The sequence below is a fragment of the Apteryx rowi genome, unplaced genomic scaffold, assembly GCF_003343035.1.
Source record: "Apteryx rowi isolate R43461 unplaced genomic scaffold, aptRow1 scaffold_515, whole genome shotgun sequence".
Taxonomy (NCBI): Eukaryota; Metazoa; Chordata; class Aves; order Apterygiformes; family Apterygidae; genus Apteryx; species Apteryx rowi.
In genome coordinates, this window is record NW_020450778.1 from 289828 (window position 1) to 304599 (window position 14772).

Genomic DNA, 14772 nt, shown 5'->3' on the forward strand with positions numbered 1-14772 from the left:
GGGGAGCCGGCGCAGGTAGCCCGCGGGCGATGCTGCTCTGGCGGGCGGCGCGGGAGGCTGGGCGGACGGGCGGGCAGGTGGGGACGGGGGGTGACAGGAGGGGCGAGAAGGGACGGCTGGGCGGACGGGAGGGGAGGGCGTCCCCGGAAAAAGAAGAAGCGAGGGGCGCAGAGATGCTCGAGATGGAGGCGGCAGGACGGGCGGGCGGAGGGCGGCGATTTGCGAGGGTTTCTCGGTAACTACACTTCCAAACTCGATTCAATTAAAAGAAGATCCCCTCTAGTGGCCAGCGACAGCAGTGGCAGCCGGATCCCTTGGGATGGGCCTGATTCGCTCAAAGACACCCGCTCCTGGCTGAGCCGAGGTATCCTCCTCGAGGGATCCCAGCCCCGGCGCAGCCCTGTGGGGACTGCGGGAGCCGCGGAGGGGCGGACGACTGAGGCTCGCAGAGTGACCCTGGCGACAGGCGGCTCCAAGGGAGCCGTGATCCGCTGCTTTATGTGCCTCTTCCAGAGCCCTGGGGGAGCTGGACTCCCTGGAGGACTCTGGATGTGCAGGATGCAGACTTGCGTCATCAGCCTCATTCCATTGCCGTGCAAAAAGGTAAATGAAGCAAGTCCAGCCCTGTGGAAGACTGTTCAGACCTTTCCCTTGTCCTCCTCACTCACATGGAGGTGGAGAGGGATGTCTCCAAATGGAGAACATGCTCTAAGTCTGTCGCTTCACAACCCAAATTCTTTCTCAGCTGATAGCAGCAGTAACAATCAGTGTCCTCCTGCTGTTTCCTCAGCAACACTGACTCTTCCCAGTTTCCTTCTTCCATCTTCACTTTCTGAAATGCTCCTGATTTCTCCCAGACCCTTTGTGCTTCCTTCACCCCAAAAGCCTCACTGATCTCACCATCCTCCTTCTACCAATCTCTCCTAACAACAAGTCGAATTTTGCTGTTGATCCTAAATGAGTTATTTTGTTCCCATCCTTTGGCCTGGAAAATTCAGGTTTGTCCACATATAGCTGAGAATTGACTCAAGACAGCCCAACAGCCCTGATTATCAGCACTAATGGGGAAATGAAAAATCCATTTTTCCTCCCACTCACAATTTACAATGACCCTATGCAAGAAAAAAAAAAAAAAAAGGCTTTCCATAGAGAGGAACACATCTTGCCTGCAGCCTCTGAGACAATAGGCAGGAAGTCTACTCACACAAAGCCCATTTCCAAACTAAAAGTTATGTAGGGAGAACATGTGCAGACAAAAAGATGGCAGTGTATGAATATAAGCAGCCATTATATCTTTTCCCCTTCTTTGTGGTATTAGAGATTTACTAGGTATTGTAAATGTGGAACTTTGAAGTGTAAGAGATCACAGTCTCCTCTTGTCTGGGTCACTGAGGCCAATGAGAGTATGCTCTGGCACTATAATACTTATCACTGGATGCAGCACGTTATATCTCTGTTGAGGATGAAGTTTTTTCTCTCCCTCCCCTCCTTCCCCACATATTTTCAAACCTATCAGTTTTCATCCAGTCTTTTTGATTACTCACTAAAGATATTTTTCTCCACGTGCCTGCATTTCTGGAACCTAAGATTTAAAAATGCTAGGAGACCATAGATCTGGAGGAAAATCATGTTAACCAAAGGTGTTTCAGCATCTCTGAAAAGCAGATCCTATATTGACTTCGAACTTTAAATGCAAGGGAAGGGGAGAAGAAAACAAATTTATACAGGGAAAGTGGTAAAATAAGGAATAGGGCCTGGCTCAGAGAAATGTTTTGTAAGTTAGTGGCTGCCCAGCCAACTGTTGTCCTCTACAGCATCATGCAGATGGATTGATCAGAACAGCTGTTCTCAGGAGTTTCCCTGCAAGTTTCACCAAACAGCATTTGTATCTTATCCTAGCCTGAGAAGATATGTTACTGACACAGCTATGGGTATTTTTTTTCTCTTTCATAGTCCTTTCCTCTGTTCAGAGAGATTCTGTTTTCATTTTAATCCCCTCCCACCCCCACCCCCACCAATCTAAAACTCTTAATTCTATGAGCCTTCTTTCTTTACTCTGAGTGATATTGGCTTTGATTCCCTTTTCAGTGAAAATTTCAAATGTGGGCAGATAAGTTGCATTGACTTTCCTAATTTTATTCCTTGTGCTTGACCCTTTGGCTTGTCTATTGTTTTGTCTCAAGCTCACAGTCATACTCCAGGTCCTAGCAAGGGCACATTTAGCTTTCCTTTCCTTCATTAAGCTACATCACTTACATCAGTCTGTTGTGACTTCTGCCTCAGGGTGTCATTCCACAGTCAGGCAAGCAATCCTAGAGCTTAGCCTGCCAGAAAAACTGCTTTCCAGTTCTTGATGGGTTTGTCTTTTGCTACTTTAGTGAAGTAGTAGTTTACACAAGGATCTGGTAAGCACTTGTGCTGCCACAAGGTAAGTGTCAGGCATGCATACCTGAGAGAGAGAGCTGGAAAGAAGGAGTTCTGCATCCCAGGGAGGTGAACTGTCCATCATTCTCATGAAACTATACCCAAGCGTCTGTTCATTCACTCCATAGAACTATTATCCCACCTCACAGATGTTTCATATGTCCTGATGCCACAAGCTCTCTTCTTTTTTATTTGGAATCAATATCACCCAGTCACTGGAAGAATCTTATATGCTGTCTTGATATCTACAACCTCACTTTGTCTGATGTTTTTTAATATCAATTTAATCAAAGGATAGACTCACAACTGTCTTTTGGTTCTTACTGGTACGTTTATTCATTGTGGACCTTATGCACATAAACCTACATTTTAAAAATAAATTTAATTCTCATTAGAAGTTCATAAGATTCCATAGATAATCAGTATTTCTGAAACAGCTGATTGGTTCCTCCTTACAGTAGGTTTGTAGGTAGCTCACTATCAGTGTACAGTTTCTATTTTTTAGTAAGTTAATACCTAACTTTTACTTCCTGAAATCAGTTAAAATACAGTATTTATCATACAGTAGCATAAAAGCAGTAGTTATTTTACATTCTGAAGAAATACAGCAGCATCTCAGGTATCAGATATGAGTGTTAACTGTTCTTAAATACTGACTTTTAACATATACCACTGTAAGACAATGGCCTACAACAGTCATACACTGTATGTGAGAGACATTTTTGCTGTTCCTTCTGACTGTTGAGTCAAACGAAGATCATATCAAAATGGTCGCTAGCAGGATTCTGGTTTTGCTCTCAAATGTAGCAAGATGAAATTCTACCCAATTCCAGCCATGTTTATTAATATCCTTCAATGGCATGTTCCCCACACAGGGCAATTTGGTTTCCTGAGTATTATCCTGTACAAAGTGGGTAACAGGACTGAATCTTTGAACAAAGGACTAGAACAGAGCCTAAAGCTGACTGTCGCTCCACAGTGTCTGTCCTTGCTTTCCCTGAGCAGCATTATTCCTGCTGCAGGCACAAGAAGTGAATGACAACAAAAAAATTGTTTTGCTTTACTTTAAAATACACTTTTTGACAAGCTCTGAATATTTTCCATAAGCATTGCAAGTACTTTCTTAAACATCAAGGCTGTAATTTCATGTAGGAAAGTGTGTACAAAATATATATTGTACAGTGCTGATCTAAATGCTGGTCTGAAAGATCTTTGTAAAGGTAAGTTTTCACCCAGGATTAGGAGACAGGGGCACTGAAGTATCTAGAGAGAGGAAATACAGATCGATTCTTTACAAAGTCAGGTATCTGAGAGGGAGGGAGCAATAGAAACAGCCACTTGCAACCTCCTGCATGATTTGTATGATGGGCAGAAGTATGTGCCCCTCTGTTATTGTTCAGCTGTAGAGTTTCCTCTCCACAAACCCTGTTAGGACAGGCATGCTGGCAGGAGAGAAGGACGAACCTGTCTGTGCTCTGGCTGTCATGAGTCCTTACATCACTGCCCTTAGCAACTTCTTGTTAGCAGCTTTGGGGCTTCTCTAACTTATTCCAGCAAGGTCAAGAATTCAACTGGTGGAAGGGTGACTTAAAATTCCTTTGGCCATTTTCTCCCCCATTCCTGCACCTTACACCATGAATGCCACAGAGACATTGTTGTAGTAACCTAGATAAGCATGTGCTCCTCAATGAGTACTACTTGGCTTCGGGGATGAACACCGAGGTCAGTTGTGGAGTAGGGAATCGAGAAGGATTGTCCCCTCCAGCGGTCCAGTCCCCCCCCCTTCCTGCTCACAGGCAGAGTCTGATCCTAGGTCGGAGCAGGGATGGTGGGGAGGAAGACATACTTCCAGCAAAGTCAAAAATAATGGCCTCATGCCCAGGAGAGGGGTCAGCGATAGCCGGGAGCAAAGCAGTTTCAACAAGCTCTGTTTTTTAACAGTTTGTTCCAAATCCACACTGAGGTGCTTCCAACATAACCATTAACACAGGCTTATGCTATAAATTGATAATTATTTGTTTGTTTGCTTTTTAAGAGGTGCCTGTTCAGCATTATTTATCTTCTCTATAAACCACTGATGAATCACATCTACTAACTCTATTTTTCCAGAGGTATTATAAATATAATGTAAAAAATCTTATAAATTATAAACACTAGAACAGCTTCTTAATAAGAAACACTACTTATAAATTACAAAGCTATTGTCACTATCCTACCTGCTTAGTAACTTTATTCATTTCATCAGTTAATTATTAGGGACACAGATTATATCTCCATAAGTGATATATGCCCTTACCTATTCCATTAGCTGCCCTTCAAACCACTTAAAAAGAAAAGAAAATTACAAACAAATCTTGCCACCTAATGTTCCACTTTTAGCTAAAAATTGCCAATTTAAAATGTCATCCTTCTGTCTATCATTCATGCTAATATTAGTTCCCATTTCCCATCCCCAAAGGCCTAACTGGCAACCATGTCTATCCATGAGCCATGAAAGGGCTCTGAAAAATGATTGTTCACTTTCTTTTCCTTCTCTGATCCTTTCTAAAATCCTTATTTAAAGCTCTGTGGCCTAACCGACTACTATCAGAGAAAGATACAGAGAGGCTTCGGACATGTTTCTTGCAAGATATATCTTCAGCTATGGAAAATATACAGAGGCCTGCTAGCTTCATTTGTAGAAGATATTTGCAAAAATCATATCTATATTAGATCTATAGAGGCAGGAATCACCCTCCAGGGACTGTTGCTCCAATGTGCTTCTCTGCTGGCCTTCTGCCACTGGCAGTATAGATTCCCCGGTAAATGTTGCTTCTGGCAGAGCTCTCTATAATTGCTTCATAGAAGTAATGGAGTAGATGCCACAAAAGTTAATTCTGCATCAAGCTGTATTAGCTACTAACAGAATTTTCATGTGGACTGAAGAGGAAATGAGATAGCAAAATGACTCATACCATTCTTCTTTCTTGTTCAGAGCTCCTTTGGTGCAGAAGACAAACAGAAAGGCTTTTTATGAGATTCAAAGAATGAAAAAATCATCATCAATGTAGTTCAGATCCCAAAAGTGGTGTAACATATCTGACATAAGTGGAAGGCTGGATCCTCTCAAGTTGGGAAAATATTTGAGGCCATGTGAATCAACTGAAGATTAGAAGGGACAAGAGGTGGAGGTACAGACATAGGATATGTTTGCATTACACACTGGGAGTACGAGTGAGCTCATGCTTATCTACACTTGCATCCAAGCAGATGTGATCTTGTTTTGCCTGCATCCAGAGTTCATAAAAAACTGTCCAAGAGTGCATTAGTGCAATGCTGAGACAGAACTAGTCAACCTACCCTCTCAGTAGGAGTATTTGTCAGAAAATCCTCGTGGTACTCAATGGTATTTTCTCCCATATTACTGAAGAGAGCTAATGCTGGTCACCAAAAGATTATTTTTCCTCTTCCCCTGCATCATGAGTTCTCAAAGTGGTTTATGATGCCAAAGTAGAGACACACCCTTTGGATATCTTGGAATTATCTATTGACAACTAAGCACTGCTGGAATGTCCCAAATTAAAGGCTAACGAACTTACTCAGAGGGATGAAATACTTCGATATTAGCCAGATACCTTAAAATTACACTTATTTCAACCCACGTTTAATTTTTTTAAGAAGGCATTTATTTATAAAATTTTAAAAGTTTCTACAGTGGAGAGGTATGGCATCCCAACACATAAAGAGCAGGCAATTAGTGGGCTAGCTGTAATGTAACAAGAGCACTCCCACACCTGTTCTGCTGCAGATCCTGGTTGTGTGATCTTGCTAATTTGATGGTGCTCCCTGAAAGCACAATCAGCTTTCTTTGAAAAACACAGGTTTGGCATGTTGGTGCACACCTATATAAATGCTCAGTATTCAGTGTTCACCACTGTTAGCTTCTCAACTTAATTTCACATTGGTGGTGTTAATTTTCTCACCTTACCTTGACATTTGCCTTCAATTAGTTTTTCTCCAAGATTTCTAGCTTTCTGTGTTTTCAGAACAACACTGCTGTGTTACAGCTTTTTAATAAATGTATTACTCTCCCAACATCTTCATCCATGTCCGATTTTTATCTAGAGTCATGCAGAAGTGTTAGGTTCTGTTCTATGCATATTACATAAGATCTCATCTTTCATACAGTTCCCATTTCTAGACTTTACAGAAGATTCACAAAAGGAATTTACCATATGGAACTTGGGGGATGCAGTTTGTTCAGTTAGTATTTCAGGGATGCATGTGCAACACACTGACCTGCTGCATGTGATTATGTATCGCCTTTCACTTGGGCAGGAGGAACCGTTGCTCTGTGGAACTACAACTCAGTATCACAGAATTAGTGAGTCCAGCCTGCATCATTTGCTGCAGACTTCTCCCACTCAACATCATCATTCTGGCAACTCTCTTCCATAAATCTATTCTGCATCCTTGTATGTACATACCTTGTCTCTGAAATCAGCTACATGCCTACTCACATGGAAATGAGACTGGAGGTAGACAGGGTCATGCTGTGAAATTCTGGTTTCTCCTGCAATCGCCTGGAGCTTTGCAAGTGGTGTATTCAATGGGGAGATGAGTGAGCTCAAAGATAAAGGAGTCTTTCCCACCCCCACCTTGCCGGGAAGGGCTCAGCAGATGCCAGGAAATGAGAAAAAGGTACAGGGAAGTCTGGGAACGTAAGAGAGAGGAAACTTGGTGAATCTGTGGTAGCAAAACTGTGAATGCGCAGGTTTCTCACCATCAAGTATTTAGTACTTAGAGGGGAAGTCTGAGGAGCTGGTTTGGAGATTCAAAAGAGGGAGGTGATATGCACTAGGAAGACACTACCAATGGCATAAACATGAGTTGTATGTTAGGGTGCCAATATTTTTGGTAGACTCTGAGTCCTATTTGGCTTTTTATTATATTTGCTTCATTCCCTACTGAATATCTGGTTCCTAAACAGTGAAACAGCAGCTACTTCTAAATGTCAGTTGAATCTGTACTAGTGGTGTTGCTCAAGCTGCATTTTTAAAAATAGTCTTGAAGCAGCAAATGTGCTTTTTAAATTCTCAGTGTTATGTAAAAGGCACAATATTTTTAGCCTTACAAAATATCAGTTGTCATCTTCTCACTCTCTCTCTCTATGATATATAGGGGATGGTGGCTGGAAGTTCTCAGATTGTAGATGATTTTTCACAGCATGGTTTTGGAGTTACACAAATCTTAATAAAAAACTTATGAAAACACCCAAAACCTTAAAATGAAGTCTGATCAAAGAAGTTATTGTTCATTGTTATTGTATCTCTTACTATCTCTTATCTCTTACAAGTTACTGTATCTCTTACTGCACTGGAGAAATGCAGGCTGTTCAGTGTGTTCAGCTTCCCAAAGCAAGTAGACAACTGGAGCTGACCAAGAAGGCTTCTTTGCTTTCAGGGTGTTCCATCTGAGAAGGCTGTCATCATCCAGTACCTATCTATACACTGTGTGGATATCATACATGGCTCTTGCACTGTTTTAAATTTACCACAGCCTTGCACAAATCCACAATCATCTTTGCTGTTTTGCTTTACAAACATTGCCTGTTTTCAATACAAGTATATACTTTCTTTTCTGTCAAATCTCATTTTTGTTTTATATTCTTAAGATGGAGGCTTGATGGGCATGCTTGGGAGGACACTTTTAGAGACCATGGCCATAAAGGCCAGATAAGCAGGAAGCAAAAGGATTATTGCTGGTAGGCCCCAGCAATTCTTTTTATGAGATTGAACACCAGGTGTGAAGGTGTTGGGAAGAAAGCTGTCGGTGGGAGGCCCAGGAAAAGCAACACTGATCTGGAGAAATAGCTTTGTAAATACCCCATTTATTTCTTTTGGCAGCAGTAAGTCTAACACTGTCTCTGGAACCATCAGTCACTCTGCAGAAAATGGTTTGACAGAGCTTTCCTCATAACATGGCCCATCCTGTTTTCATTAGCAACCTGATGAGATCCCACTGGCTCAGTTTCACAGGCATGTTTCACTGCCTGCTGTTCCCAGCTTTCAGCGAGGACTGTTGCAGATATCACTTGGGACTCAAGAATCCCAGGGAAGAAGTATATTTCCATAGGAAGTCTGACAACAGATGATCTCCATGTAGATTTCAGCTGGCCAAATGCATACCTAAAGCTGCTTACCTGGTAACTGAAGTGTTTTGGATAAGGGTAAAAGTTCCAGATAACTTGTTTCATGAGCCATGGAAGCAAATGGTCAGGAGGTTTACTGAGTACCTAGGAGATACGGTCATTCTATTGACCTTCATCAAGACAACTGGAAAATGCCCTGGTTGAAGGAAGTGCCTCTCCAGAAATGCACATCAATAGCTGAGTTGTTTAATGCTATGCCTCAAGCCCTTGTCCAGGCCATCTACCACTGACAGTGGTGACAAGCAGCGATGGCTCACATTTAACAGAGGAAAATCCCTTCTCATTGCAGTGAAATGCTGATAGCACACTGATCCAGAAATTAGGCTATGCCTCTGTCAGCCCAGCACACTTTTGGAGAACTGAATGGGCAAATTGTCTACTTTGTAGTACGAGATGAGCCACTTTTTGAGCACCTCTCCTGCATTTTAAACAGCAGCTCTGGCAACAGATCTCTCAATATCACACTGACTAGCTACAAAGTGCTGAGATTTGGTGGCCTATAACTACTACTCTCCTATTCTCCACAGTCAGTGGCTCTCATGCAGTGCTTGATCACTTTGCTAGAATGAACTTAGTACACATCTTCAGTAAGGCCTTTCACACCCTTACATTTTCAGCCTACTGAAAATCATAATAGCTTGAAGGACAGCTCTCTCCCATATGTTGTCACTTGTCACAGACCTGTAGCTGGTGCTGAAAGGACAATGCTTCCCCTGCAAGGTCCTGATAATTATGCCCCCAGGCCCAGGAAACAGTCTAAGATTTGTGTCTGGTCTGTAATCATCCTCTTACTCATATTGGCAGTAAATTAATCTGCCAACATAATAGTAGTCACATGTACCAAGACTGACAACTGCAGAAAACTTCATATAGCTCCATAGTTCCTGCTTTTGCAAAGCAAGGTCTTGAGGGGCTGCACCACTAAGTTGTACTCAAAGTGTGTTTTATTGTGCAGTTTGTAGATAGTGTTTGTCTTAATATTTTCTGCAAGCAGACTGTTAGACCATGTGCCTATATTGTCTGTTTGGTTTGTTTCTTGTTTTGCTCCGAGGCCTTGGTCCCTTCATCATCTATGCTGTGTACATTTTAGTTTGTGCCAGGACTTTAGTCTGGACTAAACCGACTATTTGTTTTGGTGAGGCTCAAAAGAGAGGGTAGTTCGTTTCAGGGTCCACGCCCTAGAGATAATATAGGTGTGGACTACACCAAGTTTCATTCTTCCTGCCCAGAACAATCCTTATGTACTCCTAGTGTTCTCACAAGTCCAGTATGCTTTCATGCCATGCCCTGGCACATGCGTTGCACATCTTTGTTAGCATGCTACAAAAAGATATTAGCAGTCTGCAAAAGCCACCTTTCCTTATTTGGCTGTTTGGCTTCTTTTACAGCAACAAAATAATGACACTGGGGTAGAAAGGGGCCACACGGGGACTGGAGAGACCAAGATACTATCCCAAGTTAATGTTGCTGAGACTGCCCATTGTTTGGCTGTAGCTCAGCCTTCTGTCCCTGCAATACTGAGTTGTACCAGATACTTCTCTGGAAGGCCACCACAGAACTTCTATTGTATGAGCAGTAGGAGGCTCAGTATGAGATCCAGGGGAGTTGAGAGCCTGCTTTTTGTCATGTCACCAATTGGATCTGGGAGGGGAAGCTTTTTCCAAGGATGACATCCTCCCACACACACATACAAAATCCCCTAGCATGCAACAAGGTGTGCACTCAGCTCTAGTGAGTACATGTCTCTGACTAAACTTATTTGAAGGAAGGCACATGGCATGTTTGTGCTATGCTTAGGAGACTACACTCCATACCAACAGGCAGACAGGAGACTTCTGTCACAAAAGCATGGCACTCAGGGGTAGAAAGAGTCTTGTACCATGCCCAGGAAGAGTAGGCTCTTTAACTGGCAGGCTGCCACATCTGTTTCTTCGACAGACAGCTCTGGCAGACAATATTTGTGCATAACAACTAAACATGTCACAGCTTGTCTTGCTGGTGGGGCATAAGGTTGCGGTGGGCATAAGGTTGAGGAAATGACAAGTGTATCAGGGCTTCCCAAGCAGAACTGCCTCTGACAGGCATCCATACCTAGCCACACACATAGGCTTGCCCCAATTCAGCTGCATCCCACTGCCTTCTCCAGTCCTTGGCTGACCATTCTCAGTTTTCTGGAGTCACTGAACAGCTCATACTCCAGCTGGGGGGGAGAGATACAGCCTCCTTGCATTCTTAGTCTCTCAGGCCCAGAGCCCTGCAGCAGTGAGCAGGAGAGAGAGCACTGTAAGAGAAATGAAGCTCTCCAGTGAGCACATCCCTGGAGCCATGGAAATGCAGGCCTACCACCCTGCTGAAACATGGACAGAGGCAGCATGGACCCTTGGGGACAGGAGCCAATGGGACAGAAGTGAGACTGTGAACTCAGTCTGCTGTTCAGAGACCTTTCTAGGAGATTTCATGATCTTTGCAAATAGCATTCTTAACTGCATGCCATTTTCGCAGATGCATGAGCATGATTAGGCTCGGAAAGACTGGGGGCTCTGTGGTCTCCAGTGTAGGCCTCTGTATTTGACTCTTTGGCATCCAGCACTCAACATGCATCGCACCACTGAACTGAAGCACTCCACCCTGAAACCTCCTTTCAGTGAAGAGAATGAGATCTGGCAAGTGCCTCCTCCCTTTCCTGCACATCGAGGCAGACTGTTTTTGCAGCATGATGATATCTACATAGTAGCTGTTTGCCTGACCCCATGCTGAAGGAGGAAGATGGCACTGCAGTAGGCCTTGGATGTCACAACCTCCTAAGCAACAGTGCAAAGAGTGGGAGCAGCAATGATGGCAGGTGTCATCCTGTGTCAGATGTAGTCTTTCATGTGAAGCATGGTCATACACTGTGCATGAGAGTGAGTTACAAGCACACTAGGAGAAGCCTGTGCTGTGGGAACACAGAGAGGATCCCAGGAGAGCTCTTACCAGGGTGTGTTACATCCACTAGTCTGTATGGATGCAGCCAGTTCACCGTAGGTGGCCTTGCTCTGAACAGCATGGGCCTTATCTTGCCTGTACCTCTTGGCCTGAGGACCAGAGCAGACCCATTATATATTCCTAACACTTTCAGTAGGCCCAGATTTAGTATTTAGATATGATAATATAGCACAGGATGAGCATATGAGTAGCAGCTTAGCATAAATCAATAAAATGTAGTTAGACTAAACAGAAGGTATATGATCAAAAAATATTGGAGATGCAACACAGATGTGAGACAGGACTTTTTGCTGGACAAAAGGATAGGAAAAATATATGGACTGCTAAGTAGCACTACTAATTGTTATCTAATTTCAAACTGAGATAAAGTGGCATTACTATATCCATTGATATAGATGAAAATTATACAGATTCCGACATTTTGTATTATTAACATAACAAAAGCATCCTGTCCAGCATTCATGTTGCTTTCCTCTGACCTTGAACCTATTGTTAATACAAAGATTCCCATCTGCAGCTACCTGAACCCTCTTGAAACTTAGTTGCTGAATCTAGGTAAGATTTTCTGCCCTTAAAGTTTAATTCCCTATTAGTGTACTTGGAATCCTTCCTTTTGCATTCAAGGACTTATTTTTTCTACTCTTACGTCTATTTTTATTTTCATTTTGTGGCCACCTAATCACTGTTAGCATATTCTTCATCTCAGTGCAGCACACGTATTTGCCATATCAGTTCTGTATTGCATTTGTCTTTATTTACTTATTGTACTACATGACTGAAGTGCCAGTTAAGATTCTTTATATCTGTTTACATGAAAAATTTCTCTCTTTGAGGTGGGTTCCTAGAACTCTCAGAATTTGTCAGCTTTGGTTTGATGGCTGACACTGGGGCTTGCTTCCTGCCACCAATCTCAAAGAAGTGCCCAGCTAGAACAGCATATTCTAAATCCCTACAGCATCTACTTTGTAGTGGGTTTTGTAGTCATACCACCCTGTGTCTATGGAGCAGAGTAGCATTCACACCATAATATACTCCCAAATATCAGATCATATCATCCATGGCATGGGGCAACCAAAGTGATTCATCCAGAGAACTGCTGCTAATTCCAGAAATGACAGCCAAACACATGTCCTCTAGCACAACAAGCTGAGCGTACCTGCTGATCCATCCCTGTACCCAGACAGCTGAACTCCTACTCAGCACTCATATTTTGCTTCAATTAATGAGCTTCACTGCAACGGTATTCATATCAAGGCACTAACTTCAGTCTGCAGCAGAAAAATGCACACCCCTCCAAGCAAGGAAGGGGTTGCATGAAGGAAGGTTATTGGCGTAAGGGAGATTCTTACTTTGTTTCTGGAGGAATGAGAACTAACATAGGGAAGGTAGCTCAGCTTAATTTCCGATGACAAAAGCACAAACTTTAAATCAGGTATCTGGCAAGCATGAAATCAAATTTAACATCTTTTGTTCATATGTATTCTGATTTGAAAATCAGTGCTCATATGACAAGTTAACACAAATGTCTAAGAGGTCATGCTTTTCCTTTTTCTTATGCCCACTTTGCTTGATCTGCCTCCATGAGCAGGTCCCTGAGGGAGCCATGAGGTCATGAAAGAATTTAGAGTGTAGTTATACAGTGCACTGGCTTCAGCAGCAAAGCTAACTCAGAAGTCTGTCCCACACCATCCTCCTTACCCTCATTGCCTGTTTCTGCTGTTCATGTTCATACCACAATTTGCTGCCCAGTCAGTCATTCCATTAAAACTGTCTGTGAGACTGAAGAGCAAATCAGATAATTGAAATGATCCTGGTTAAAATGACTCCTTTCTTTTTTTTTCTTTTTTTTTAGAAAAAATATCCATACCCCTGGATAAAAAGCATTTCTGTTCAGCCAGCAATAAATATACACCACGTTGCTGAGAAAATCAAATGTGCAAGCATCTAGATTTATGGAGATGTGACCAGAAAGGATGGGGGGGAGGGGGGATTTATTCATATTATCTCTTTTTTAACCTCAGCCTGAGACATTCTTTGTTTTCTTTGGAGTCAAGATTAACCCATTGGAACAGCGCTAGACTACTGTGAGGTCAAGCTGATGTGTGAGGTATGCTGTGATATTCCAGAAGCTGGTGAGTGATTCCACAACAGCATCTTTTCGGTTTTGCACTGACATCTTTCCCCTAGCAAGGGCAAAAAGGATTGTCTGCACTAGAAAAGTGACAGTATTAGAACACCCAACACAGCACGGAGAAAATTTCCTTATCCTACACAATTACTTAGTGCGCTAGCCATGATAGATAACTAGGCTGATGACATGCCTACAAAAATGCCAGTAACTTTAGGATTATAAAAGTATTTAGCACCCATGTAAGAGCTATATATCCCTAGGCATTTCACAACTATACATCAGTAGTTCTACAGTTACAGCTAGGGAAGCAGTGAGCTGCTCAGTGATATGCAATGCAATGGGTGGCATTTTCATATGGTGTGTAAAAATAAAAAACTTCACAGAGGGCCCAATTTTTCTAACTGTATCAGCTGGTTAAATAAAAGATAATACCTCTTTGTACAAACCCTGCTTGTAAAATTAAAGATTTATTTACACTGGATTTCTTAAGCCTTGTTGAACCTGTATTTTTATAGCTCTCTCAAGCAGACATATTGCAGTCTAACTGGTATGGCTTACTCACCCATCTGTAAGTAAATTACCAGTACTGGAGGGTTTACCTACCTATGTTGGTAGGTAAATCTTAGAAACAGACAAGTCCCAAATCTCCTGAGCATTACCAAATAAAATTTGGAATTTGCAACAATAGGGGTATTAACCCCAATATTAAGGCCGAATTCAAAGCATAAAGATTACACAAAGCACAGGAATTCTACCCTCTTTGATGCCCCTATTTCCTAACAGGCTTAGAAGCTAGAAGAAGCAACCAAGACTGGCATTGGAAATTACATGCTCTGTTTTGCTGGGTCAAGCTCTCCTGGGTCAAGCTCTCCTGGCTCTAGAGCAGGACTGAGATCCCAGCCAACACTGGAAATCAAACCAAAGCGCAGCACAGGCAACCCAGTGAAGAAGTTCGAGTGGCTAATCTTTGAAACAAATGAGTTTAGTCTTTCCCTTGCAGCCAGTACGAGAAGAACAAGCCACTTTTTTGTGCTGTGGAGTT